Source organism: Lampetra fluviatilis, chromosome 11, assembly GCF_964198595.1.
Source record: "Lampetra fluviatilis chromosome 11, kcLamFluv1.1, whole genome shotgun sequence".
Lineage (NCBI taxonomy): Eukaryota > Metazoa > Chordata > Hyperoartia > Petromyzontiformes > Petromyzontidae > Lampetra > Lampetra fluviatilis.
The window spans coordinates 8,425,833-8,435,978 of record NC_136285.1 but is presented as its reverse complement, the minus strand read 5'-3'; positions in this window follow the sequence as shown (position 1 = coordinate 8,435,978).

The window sequence follows — 10,146 nt, the reverse complement described above, 5'->3', positions numbered from 1 at the left end:
TTGAACTTGTAATAACCGATCAACAGTTTGTGTCCAATTAAAGCTGGTACAGGAAGGGGGAATTAAAGTTAATGCCCTTTAAGTGGAATGCTTTTTCTCTTCATTTTACTGTTAACGCAAGGTGAAAATAACTCACAAAATCAACTCAGTCAGTTGACCCTAACAGCATGTGTGTTTTCTCAGAGATACTGCCCTTGCTTAATGTTTGCACCAAATGTCTCATCACTATTTTGGAGCGAGTCCATCCATCACCCAACGCCAACCACAGGGACAGGACACGTCGCAGTCACACGGAAATACCTGCGTGGCAATGCCAACATGAATACATTCCCATCATGTGCACCAAAAACAAGGGTGTGTTGGCCACCTGAGTTGTATTATTTTACCTATGCCACTATTGTACTTTTCTTAGGTCATAAAACAATCATTGAGCATCGTCGGGCAGTATATACGTGACAAAATAAATAAGCAGACACGGTGCCTCCCTAAAATAACACATTCCATCGGCTGCACGGTGGCATGGACTCCTGGAAGCGTTCGTTTGTGGTAGTTATAGTTGTTAAATTTTAGTGATACAGATATTACTTATCTTCTTGGTTCTTTCGGTAAAGTCACGTAGAAGGGAAATAATAAAATAATAAAAATTAAACATAATAAAATACAATTCTCACGACGTTTCGGCCACATCGCAAGCAGCCGTCTGTCTTCCCGACAGACCTGGTCTTCACCTGAGGACGGCTGCTTGCGTTGTGGCCGAAACGTCGTGAGAGTTATTTTATTATGTTTTATTTGTATTATTTTATTATTTCCCTTCTACGTGACTTTACCGAAAGAACCAAGAAGATGAATCCCTGCAGTCACGAAAGCTTTAAACAAATATTACCTAATTTGAAATTACTTCTCAAACCAGTTTATTTCCTCTACATGAGCCACGCATTCTAAATATTATATATATAAATTAGCTGTATAATTGCTAAAGAATATAAGTATGTAACCGTGCACCAATTCATTCATTAAACAATTCTCACATTTGCAATTCCTGTATACAGTCGTGCTGTTGTCAATCACAGCACCGACCCTGCTACTTGACGTAGACCGGTTTGGTTCATCGTACAATATATACAGAAAGACTGAAAAATAAACACATTTCACTTTCTAATGTGGCGTCGAATTTTGACGGCACATAAGGCACATGAAAGTGTATGGTGTTTTTAGGACATAATCAAGCGTGGTCAAACAACATTTTGCGATGATGACGTGCGTGTCGTAATTTTGGAAGATTACACCCATTTGCTTCTGTTCCAGGCCTCGTCTGAATGGACTTGAATGTGTTTAAGACAAACAGAATGCACAGCGAGAACATATCAAGTATGAAACTGAAAAGTAAACCATCCCCGTATGGCGTGTTAAAGTTTAGTTGGACATGTGGAAGTGGGCCGAACAGTTTTTAAATGATCGTTTAAAGAAAATACCGACTATGCAATTCGTACTTCTATACTCATTGATATTTATTTATGTATTTATAACGACTTGCTTACCTTTCATCTATGCTGTGCTTATATCATTTTAGCATTGTTTTGCTGTTATATCTTACTGGACTTCCAGTGACAAAGAGCTTCCTAGCTCATCGGATTCCTCCAGTATAAATAAATAAAGATTCTGACTCAGGTCACTGGCAGCAAAAGTACGAGAAAAACAACGGTCGCGTTCAAGTTTTCAAAACGATTGGAGGTGTCTGTCGGAGGGAACACTGCTGGGAAGACACAGCAGAGTGTATGTACTTAGGGCAGCTTTTAAAGTCGGAAGTGATATCTAAAGGATGAAATAAATAGATGGATGAGAGTTAGCTCGGGTGCTTTTGCGAGGGCAAATTTGAAAATTAAAAGTAACAAAGCAACGTGCCAAATTAAAGTTATAGTCGTTCTGCAGTAGATGAATCGCCAATAACCTGCATACGATCTGCATTTATGAGCTCTATCCCCGAGGATCGGGTCGAGATCGGGCAATGCATTACAGCAGGGAGGCAGAAAGAATAATGAGAGCACTTTTGACTGATGATGACTTTCCTTCTGGGAGCAGCGTGCGATGGGTGACAGCTTGTGATGGGGACCTGGGATGGAAGGGACACTCAATTCATCTGCGTGGCACTGGCTTCTCACGGAGTGCACAGTTCCTCTGATACCCCCCCACCACCCCATGTCTACATGGCTGCTGACAATAAGCATTTTGCAATCTTCACAGCAAAAACCCAACGTCTCTTCATCTCTCTCTTTCTTCCGTCTCCAGAGGTATTGACGACCCTTTGCCGTCACGGTGCTTGCTGCCAATCTTATGGGGATTCTCTGATGAGCGTACAGACCAATGCGAGACAGGCAGGGCTTCCCTGCACCGCACCACGAGGTGGTCGGGCGTCATCTGGTTTTTGTCCGTCAGACGTCCGTTGCCTTCATCGCTTTCTTTATTTTGTTGCAGATCAGAGACATGTCCTCTCTTTAAATGCACGCACCCGTGCTCTATCTGCCGCTAAGTTCTCATATTTGCTTTGGTCAAAATGACGAAAATAATTCTAGATTTGAAGCTTTCGTGACTGCAAGGATTCATATTCTAAGGTTTTTTAATAAAATAAAAATATTTTTTATTTTATTTTACTTTTATTAATTTTAAATTTTTACCTACGTGACTTTACCGAAAAAACCTAAGAATATGACGAAAATACCTTGATCGTGGCATAGGATTGATTCACGGCAACTGCCCTTTGTATTCAGTTAAGGTTGGCTCCTGGCCAAGAGTCGAGAGGGACGCTACAAGCATGGTGGTCCAACAATAGCCAGGGCTGCCTAATTTTATCCGAGTTTCACCGCGATAATCTAACCCCCAACTCTGTGGTGGCCTGCCGGGGTGGAAGGGGGGGGTCTCATTGTTGCATTCTGCTGACTCGACTGAGGTCGGGGTCGGCAGTACAATTTGCATGTCTTGCGGTCTCGAGAGAGGAGAGTCGCAAATGATGCACGTCCTAAAAGGAAGGCGGTGCATCGGAAACCACGCCGCGGCGATGCACATGTTCGAGTGCCGCTCACACACACATCCAGCTAAGGGTGGAATAAGAGCATTTTTTTCTTCTTGAAATTGAACAAAAGGCGTCCAGGGAGAAATGTCAAGCCAAAAAAAGATAGCGAGTTTCAGAAATGCACGTTAGAGAGAGACTTTTTTTTCCTACTCAGAGGAGACAAGAAATTCTGCACTCGTCTGATAATCTCTACCATTTACCACCTCTCAATCAGGTTTGCTCAATAAAGAAGGCCACGGTTGTGCTTTCAGGGTTATTTGCGCTCTTCAATGTGTCTCTTCTGCTACTGCCACGCGTTTCGTTCGTGCCGGGGTGCAGAAGCGTCTTCGGTGAAGCTGTGCAATCGACGGGAACAATGCGAGCTGCTCATTTCCGTTCCTGAAAGAGATCCCAGGCATGAGGAGTGAAACGTCGGACATCATGCTGAACAACACGCGGTGCAGCTAGGACATAAGCAGCAGCAGTCATATTATTTGTGCACTTCTCTCCACAAAGAAGTCAGATTGGTGTATGTTTTTAACCACCGGTATTCCCAGATGAATAATTTTGAACTGTTGTTTTTGTTAATGTATCAATATCATCCATTCACACAGATATGCGAATATGATTATTCAAAGTTCGTTCGGTGAAGTGTTATTGCTCATCGAAATAATTGTAATAATACACCATGCTGGAGATCTTTGTGAAGGGAAGAAAAATCAAGACAATCACAATTCATATACGGTTAATACATTTGGCTCAAAAGCATCGACCGTGTGCTTCGCAATCGGTATCACAAAGGCAAGCGCACAAAGAAAACGACGTGTCGTTCGCATCGTATGAGCCATCTCTGTGATTGTCAGGCAACAAAATATAAGAAAGAGCTGCGTCTGCAAGAAGCCCGTAGCAACTGTTTAAAAAAGATGGTCACGTTAAACAACGTCAGGATGTGGGACCCGAGTCTGTTCAAATAAACCGTTGGAACAATGCATTCCTTTGACTGCCAGTGGACCACCTCAAATGACTCCGTAAGTGAAGTTGCGATTAAAACCATTCTCATTTAGTAAATGTAGCAGCAGCAGCACCAGCAGTATGTTCCACAAAGCAGTGTGGCTCCATTGTTCTATAGTTGATTTTTTTCCAAAAATCTAATGCTCACAATTTTAACCTCATTGATTCTGCATGCGAAGGCTTTTGAAATAATATACCGGAGTTGGAAAGTGCATTGCTATATTCCAAAAATCCTTTTTTATGAACATGCTGTTCTTTAATCCAATTATGCAATAATGATGGCTCACTGTGTATATAACAATATATCTCCCTGAGGCCATGAAACCATATTTTGTGCAATTACCAAATTACAAGTTTACCCCCCATTCTATTTATACGGATGTTCTTAAACAACGCTTTTTACTTTTAAACCATACCAAAATTATTTATGAGAAAATAAAGCTAATTTCGTAATCCGGAAATGCTTTCAAATAAATTAGAGTAAACCCATGGTAACTCTTTAACCGTGATGTGTCTGCGTGATATATGCTGGGCATTACAGCACTGCAGTTAGTCCCACGCACATTGATCTAAACACCGAACTTGTAACTTAACATTGTTAATGGCTACCTCATCTGTGCCAAGGCACATAACTTCTTTAATGATACAAACAGCTAATATTGTTAGCATCGACTTTTTTGTGTGCTCTCAGAATCACGTTCCAAGTTTTGATTTCACTTGGTCACCAATGTCGGAACCTTTGCTGTTGTACGCCAATTGCTTTATGTGTTCGAGGTGACAAGTTGTGCCAACATCTCAAGTGTACTCTGAATGGTGTTTTTTATTACATTGTCCAGTAATTAAAATGTGTGTCGGCTCCCGAAACTTTATCTTAGTGGAAATGGACATGAACATTTTTCTCACCGCGTATTGGCGTAAATTGGAAAACGAATTTCTGAACCACGTAAATAGTTTTTTTGATAAATGTGGGCTTTTGCGTTCACACTTTTAATTGCGGCACCTCTAAGTAGTACGTTGAAACTCGTTTTTACACGGCATGTGCCGAGTACAAATATACAAATAATGACGACTTTAAAGATGGGTGATGACCACAATAAAGTCACGTGTGTTTCTACTCGCACGTGCACGCATTGGTAAAGTGCGTCGCAATGTTCACGCTTTGAATATTTGAGACTGGAATTAATGGTGGTGTGCAAGACTAATTAGCCGTGGGTTCCACTGGGCTGCCCGATTGATTAACAGCGGCATCCGGGTATTTGACATCTGCAAAGGCAATGTGCACAATGTCACAGTGCATGCTAATAGCAGACAAGGGAGAGAGAGAAAAAAAAAACCTTCCAAGTCAAACACAACACAATTAAGATTGCAGTGGGATATGACCTCAGTGAAATCTCATGTTGATCATTATTTCCCCGTGTTATACTCTCACCGCCCCCCCCAAAAAATGGGAGGGTCACGCAGAGGAGACAGCTTTGTGGACGAGAGCGTGCTGTCAAGTTGGAGGGAAGTTAAAACCAGTGAACCATCCACTTACAGACCTTAAACGGTCCCCAGGCACAACTTCTGAAAAGAAGCCGAATGTGTTGCATTATCCTCAACCACCCCACACGGAGGGCCAATATCAATGAGCTGCACTCACCTATGAATTAAATACGCCGATAAAGACGGTACAAATTTCGATCTAAAGCTTTCGTGACTGCAGGGATTCATCTTCTTGGTTCTTTCGGTAAAGTCACGTAGAAGGGAAATAATAAAATAATAAAAATAAAACATTAAAGTAATAGTTATTTTATTAATAATAATAAAATAATAAAAAGTGAAACATAATAAAATAATTATTTTATTATGTTAAATTTTTTTAATTTTATTATTTCCCTTCTACGTGATTTTACCGAAAGAACCAAGAAGAAAAATGACGATACAATAATCATCATCATCATCTATCGCCTTATCCGCTGCTGGATGAAGGCCTGCCATCGCCCGCTGTCATAGTCTTGCGATGGCACAATCAATCTCGCTCTTGACCGTGAATGTAATCGCATCGCTCCATCTCCACCAGTGGTCGTCTGGGGCACATTCACTCCTTTGGCTGTCAGAACACCACCAGTTTAGTGACCATCATCATTTGTTGTGACCATCATCCATTATGTCTTGCCCTAGCCCACTTGCTTTTCTTAAACGTCAATATGATATCTCTGATGTGCGTTTGTTCCCTGATGCACATGCTCATTCTCCCGTCTCTTAGTGCAATTCCATACGTCTTTGGCTAGTTTTCAGCATTCATTTAATGTTATATGCTCGTGCCCTTGTCTCTGATCTATGTGTTATCGCCGGAAATATTAACCAATTATAAAATGTCTTCATCGGGCATATCGGTATATAGCCGTTCATTATCAGTTCGGGTCCACTTTCTCCAAAATCACCGTGTTCCTGCTCCTGATCATTCTCTTTGCATCATTGATTTAATCCTGATGCACCTTAATCGTTGCTTAGGTAGGTATACGGAGTGCCGTTTGAGTGTTGTCTCACCAAAAGCTACATTCTCACATGTAAAAAAAAGTATAAATTCTAATGCTAGCCAGGGGCATATTCGAAATGCTGTACGCTAAATCTGTGCTGAGTTGGGGAACAATTAAAGGGGAAAAAACATCACTTGAAAATGATTAAATAGTATTGGGGATTAAATTTCGATTTAAAGCTTTCGTGACTGCAGGGATTCATCTTCTTGGTTCTTTCGGTGAAGTCACGTAGAAGGGAAGTAATAAAATAATAAAAATAAAACATAATAAAATAATTCTCACGACGTTTCGGCCACAACGCAAGCAGCCGTCCTCAGGTGAAGAACATGTCTGTCGATAAGACAGAGTCTGAGGACGGCTGCTTGCGTTGTGGCCGAAACGTCGTGAGAATTATTTTATTATGTTTTATTTTTATTACTTTATTACTTCCCTTCTACGTGACTTTACCGAAATAAGCAAGGAGATAGTATTGGGGAATTTACTGACAAATTGCAGATTGCACTCAAACAGGCTTGGGAGAAATTTGCACGCACGCACCCTTCGTTTGAATAGACAAATCGCGCAAGTGCTCACTACTCGCAACTTGCTTACGGGCGGCGGGCAGCGGCGTGGATTTTCTGCCAAGCGACAGGCCAAATCCCCCGCTTGGCGCATCACCTGGCACATTCAACGGGAGCAGTAGCCGAGCTTTTAAGTGACACGGTGCCGATTTGTCTGGCCAAATGAGCCTTAAGCCCTTCTCCATCCCCAGAATGTGGAGATGAAACGGAGAAATGACAGCGTTAGTGCTCCACCTGTTTAACCTTTCATCCACCCTCTCATGCAACACTACACCGCTGGCAGGGCGGAGAATTAAAAGAGTAACTGTTGCGGCGATCTCCGTAACTTAATTGTTTTCACTTGAAGAAGAAGAAGAAATCCATTATGAAAGATTTTCATCTCAGGCGGGTGGTTATGAAATGAAATCTAGCTGCGGGTCCCGAAAAGGTTAAGGCCGAGTGCTTTAATAGCGAGCGCTGTTGCAACGCTCGTCGGGCAGAACGCGAGACGAGCTCGCACGTGCGTCAACAAGTTTCCATCGGTAAAACAGACTCCGCTCCGAGCCCAGGAAAAGCATGTGTGTGTGTATGTGACTGAATGTACAGCCGCATCAGCTCGGGTAACTCTACACGAGTAATACGGGCAAGATATGACTTCACAAGTGGGGGGGGAGGAAGGAGAGTGGGTGGAGGGTGGGGGTTTGTGGGGTGGTTCTTAGTGACTAAGCCACACACTTGGGCATAACTTAAAGGCATGCAAAGCATTTGTGTCACTGTCAAAAGTATGGGAAACAGATGATGGCAGTCGGCTACTTTTATATTGATGAATTTGGTGCGTTTGCATTGAGCGCATAATGGAGTTTGCTCCAGTTTCTGACACAAACCCCCTCTGCATGGGTCGAGCGGGATAGCGTTACTTGGCCATGTGACACTTTGGCAGTTCTGGTGTGTAAACATTCGGGAACGTTATTTTCTTTTTGGCAGCCTCGTCAATAGGTGACAGCGTGCAACACATGGCAGCTGTTGGGTGTGGTTAGGACACACGGCAAGCAACTAAATAACTAATTTATATACATATATATGTATGTATAGAAATATATATTTAAACATAACTGCCCAATGCAGTTTAATACCATTTACAGGTCAAATGCACGCATACATTTTGAAGGTATATCGCTACAGATGGCACAATGTCGGTACATCGATCTAATCCAATAAGCTCAAGCAATGTGTAATACAAATTGATTGAATAACCCTTGTGTGCATCCAAGATTTACAATCCATAGATATGCCAGTGGAATAATATACCGCGAAACAAGTCAATATTTCAACCCCAACTCTGTGATAACTAATAAGCATATCGCACTAGAGGGATGCTGCTGTGGTGAAATGTTTAGCACACTGAACTTGTATATCCAGAGGCTGCCGGTTCAATCTCACAGTGCGGCAGTTTAAACGTTGGGCAAGTTGATTAAATTCCCCGCCTTTGTCCACCGAACAGTATAAATTGGCAACGCCACTTATTACAGTGAATTTGGCTGTAACGGTTCCACCTGAAGACGGAAGCTTGTGTTGCCTCCGAAACGTCGTGATTTAATTTAGTTGTTTTTTCATTTCTTTATTTTTACCTACGTGACTTTACCGAAAGAACCAAAGAGTATGACGCCACGGTCGAACAGCAAGTTACTTGTGACGGGGTAAAGTGTAGGTATGCCCCTACCTTTTCCAGGACGTTTTCCCGGCATGTAAGCGTAGGCCAAAATAACTATTAGAGGGGGCTTTATAGAACTCACTCGAAGGGAAGGCCCTGACACCAGCTGTGGCATGAGTGTTGTAGGGCTGCAGCTTTACCCTTTTATATGTTTTCCCATTTGGATACAAACCTGCAAAATATAGTATTTGGAAAAATGGCATCCTCACAATAACTTGAAACACAGTTGTTGCTTGGCATAGTCTGCACACATTTGCAAGCCAATGCTCATGTAATTATGTGACTAGGTTCAGCAAAAATTTGAGAGGTGATTCAATTACCAGTCATGTTATTCATTAAATTCTATCACTGTAAACTGTGGATATGCATCATATGACAACACATTTTCTGTTTACACAACCAGGGGAAATAACGTTTGGGGGGAAATAAAGCCAGCACAACCACGGAAAGTGACAGCCTGAATTTTAAGTGCTTAACCAACGTTGGCTTACCAAAATTTCAGTTTTTCAATTTCCGTGTGTACATCCATAATAATTTTTTTTTAGTTTAGATGGCATAAATACGTGTCATTAAACCCGCCACCACCCGACACAGCTAATTAGTAAGGTTTGTCACGTAAACAGAACATGCCAATTCGTCACTAGTACAGCACACCTGTGTGTTGGAGAGCAAATCCACAATATGTACAATCTGAGTACGACGTTTCACCAGTAATTACAACTAGCTTTATCAGGTGACATCCAGATTTGTGAAGAAATTCTGTCGCGTGGTGACGGGTTTAATAACAATCATATTTACGCCATCTAACCCAAAAAACCTCTATTATGGATGAGATTGGTCCTGAAAGTCTACGTGTTAAACTCCGTGTGTACAGTTACATTTTCAGTATTATTCAATCACATTTCGAACGATTTCAAATAACAGTATAATCTGTATACCTAATAGGTTCATACAATGTATTAACATTCTCTGGCACTTCAGGTAACGAGTTTTAATTTGGCAATTTAACAAAGTACACGGCTTTGAAAATAATATTTTTAATGCTAAATAGAATTTGAAAACATTATTAATTATCATGCACATACATTAAATAAAGGTGCAGCTCCGAAACGTGTTTCTCATGCTGCTGCTGTAAAAAGGGCCAGCATTATAGGGAGCTCTATGAAGGCCGCTCTGGAGAGAATTTGGTCCATTCTTGGACTTTTGGCCAGACTTCTTGGCAGAGGTGTGGGGACCACCCTCACACTTTACCGCACCAGACAGGACTTGCCGATTGACCAACTTGCGGTGTGTACCCACGCACACTGCAGGGTGGAAAGA